The sequence below is a fragment of the Solanum stenotomum genome, chromosome 12, assembly GCF_019186545.1.
Source record: "Solanum stenotomum isolate F172 chromosome 12, ASM1918654v1, whole genome shotgun sequence".
NCBI classification, from domain to species: Eukaryota; Viridiplantae; Streptophyta; class Magnoliopsida; order Solanales; family Solanaceae; genus Solanum; species Solanum stenotomum.
Window position 1 is genome coordinate 8,187,865 of NC_064293.1, and position 3,738 is coordinate 8,191,602.

A 3,738-nucleotide genomic window follows, 5' to 3' on the forward strand; every position below is an offset into this window, starting at 1 on the left:
TAGAGGTTTAGTAATTTAATTAAGGGAGATGGTGTTTTGACAAGCTATGTTACTATAGTCATGCACAAAGTAAGTTAGTAATGAGGAGTTTTCCTTTATGGGTAGACTAAGAAGTGATGAGTTGTGAAGATTCCATCATAGGAGGTAGAGTGTGTTGTAGCTAGAAAGGAGTTTGTGATGAAGGGTCATTTCGTAGGTACTGACCAAGTGTAAGTGTTGAATAGAAGAGCAGGAGTATACATGAGATGATAGATCTAAGCTAGGCTTATTATTTTGAGGGAGAGCCCATAATATTCAAAGTGTTATAGAACTAACTACGCATTGATGTATAGTGAATGAGTGAATAGTACTCAAGTTGTGAAGGGAAATGTGATAGTAAATTGTAAGTATGAATACTAAGAGGTAAAGATTGACTACTTTTCATAAGGTCCTAGTGGATGAGTGTTACTGAATTTGTATCTAGTAGTTGTAAGTTAGTATAGAAAGCAAGCAATCATATTGATATTCGGGTTTAGTAATAAACATTAAGCTTGAATTTGAGATGACTATCTTGATCAAAAGAATGGCAACATAATGGTGATGTTGTTAGTCTTGAGATTTTATCTAGAAGACTTGACATAGAGTAGGTGAGGAATTGAGGTGATTATCTGCAATAAATATGAGCGGTTCAAGTGAGAGACCCTAACGTTTAGATAAGGGCTGTAAAGTATGGTTAAGTCACAAGACAAACAAGAGCAATAAGAGGTGTACCGAGATAGTATGTTATCATATGAGGTTTCAATTAAGTTATAATTTTCCATGTATGCCTAGATAACATAATTGAGTTGTCAATGTTGAATAGGTACATAGCTTTCAAGTGTTAGCTTTAAACCTAAGAGGGAGATGATAAGATGAGAAATCAAGTCAAGTGTTGAAAATTTCTTAAGGAGTTGGTTAGTAGGAGTCCATGGAGTTGTTAGAGTACTAAGCTTGAATTTTGTATTGTTAAACATTAGGTGGTTCTTGATATGAGCCCAATGTGGTGGTAAAGAATAATAGTTTTGGGATGAGATTCCCTATAGAGAGTTATAGAACATGAACCTAAGGATTTGGGTTAAGCTTGAATATAGTAAGAGCATACCATTAGACTCAGACCAAAGTAAGAGTAACCCCATTCCATACCCAGTCCAGTCGTCATTCGAGGATGAATGATCCCAATGGGGAGATATTGTAACACCCCAGAAAATATTTGAGCTAAGACTCGAACCGTTCTTCGTAGTGAGTGAGATTTCACCAAGGAAATTAAAATTTTCCTAAGTGTTAAGGTAACTAGATGTAGCACCTTGAGTTCCAAGAAGAATTAAAGAGAGTTCATTCAAATCATTCCTAAGTTCCTTTGAGTTTTGGGTCAACTTCAAATGACAATAACCTTCAGTACAGAATGAGTTATATGGGAAATAAGATATCAAATGAAAAGTCTTTGAATTATCTTTCCAACTCAATCGAGTTTGCTAAATTTCGAGCTCGTATGAAGGAGATATGCCCGTTTAAAGTCGGGCTATCCAAATAAGAAAAGTTACCCAAAAATAGTAAGGGGTATTTTGGTCTTTTCCTTACCCAATCAGATTTAATTCATTTTTTGTAAGGTTTTAGGGGTCTAATCTGATTAGGTTCAGTTTTATAATCCTAATATATGCCTAGGGTTTTAGTTGAGAGTTCAAGAAGAGAAAAGAGGATAAAAGGCTTTGATTTCGTAGAGTTCTTGAGGATTTGATTTCGGATTTCGCCAAGGGTTTAATCCCTAAGAGGTATGTAAGCTTCCATAGTATTGGATTTGTTCACCCACACGCCACTCATGTTAATTTCAACATTAAATTTGTTCTAGAGAGTTGAAGGTTTGATGTTCTTGAATTGTGTTCTTGAAATTGGCTTTCGTCTTGAGTTTAGATGAGATTGATGAGTCTTTGAGGAAATCGTGTCGATTTTAGAGTTGTATTTGATTAGATTATTGTCTACATGTAGTGGGTATCTGAATCTCAAGAGAAATTGAGAAAAAAAATCGAATTTAGGCGAACTGAGATTAGAAAATGAGGAAGAAAAAGTCAGACATAAAATTGGTATCAGGTCTGCGTCGCGGACATGTTCTTTAGAAGTGAAATTTTTCTCTCTGCATCGCGGAGAGAATGCGGACCCCATTGTTTCGAAAATTATTTTGACCAATCATTATAATTCATCTCCGCGCCGCGGACTTGCTCCCAGACAGTGTTTTTATAACTGTTTCTCATGATAAACTATCTAAAGCACTTTTAATCATCACGATATCTTTCCTATTACAAATCATAACCTTGAATTAATAATTCAAATTCAAGGTAAAGCTAAGAGTTAAGTCTTGAGAGTTGATTCGAACATTTTGAGAAAGTCCCTTTGAGTCATTTTGAGTAGTCTTCTACAATTTTTAATAAGTTGTCTCAAGACTTGAGCAAGTGAGTATGAGAATGAGGAGAATGTATTCATGAGTATACTTTATCATCACGAGATCCTTCGTATCATGAACCATAACTCTTGAATTCATAATCCACATTCAAGAGAGTGTAAAGAGTAGAGTTCAAGAAAGTCTTTGAGTTCAATTGTGAATCCTTTGAGATCAATTATCGATTTGAACTAAGTTTTGAGGAAGTAAGTATGAGAATGATAAGATTTATATGTATGAGTTCCATAAATTTCTTTAGACCCTTGAGTCGAGTCGTTCATCCTAATAAATTCCGTATGAACTCCATTCATTGAGTGTCTTCGAGAGGAGTAGCATCTTCGAGTTCTAAGTCTTTGAGCATTGAGTTCCTAATTCTTTTGAGATTGTCTTCCTAATCATGGGACTATTACATATTATCCATGGAGTCCATAAGTTGAATTGTTTATGCCCATAATTCCGCATGAACCCTATGAGTTGAACATTCTTGAGATGAGTAGTAACCTGAAGTCCATGAGTTGAGTTGTTCATGCCCATAATTCCGCATGAACCTTGTGAGTCGAGCATTATTGAAATGAGTATTTCCATTGAAGTTGTTGAGTCTCGAGTATTGAGTTCTATGTATGGTTATTGAAAACATTGAATTGAGTCGTTTACGTCCATAATTTGGCATGAACTTTATTCTGAGAAGTCTTTTACAAATTTTTCTAAACCTTAATTTTCGTTAAAATGATATGTGGGAACTAAGTATTCCAAAGAATAAATATTTTCACATTTAAAAGAGAAGGAAACTAAGATTTCCAAGAGAGTTTTGAGCAGTTTGAGTAACATCTCTTTTTAGTGAAAGATTTTGAGTAATAATCTCAAACCACAGAAAGAGTTATATTTTTAAACATATGAGATGAGTATATTTTTTGGAGTAGTATTGAGTACCGATATGGGTACTAGTTCAGATAACTCAAATCTCCATAAACCATGTAGCCAACGTGGTAAAAAGAGTCATACTTTTTAGATGATTCCTTGATGTGTTTTAGAATAGACTAGTAGATCCACTTAGTTGAGAGGTCTTATACCTTGGAAAAGTATAAGATAGTTCTGACAGCGTGGGCAAGACACTGTATCATCACATAGCTCATAGTGATGGTTGTCGGTTAGAGAATCGCCCACATAGTTATATTGTATTTTTATATACAAATTGAGTTATTATTGTATTCTTCAATACGAATGACTTATTATCTACTATTTTAAAATTTTTTCATATATTTCATCTTTTATTGTTGTTTTATCCTTGA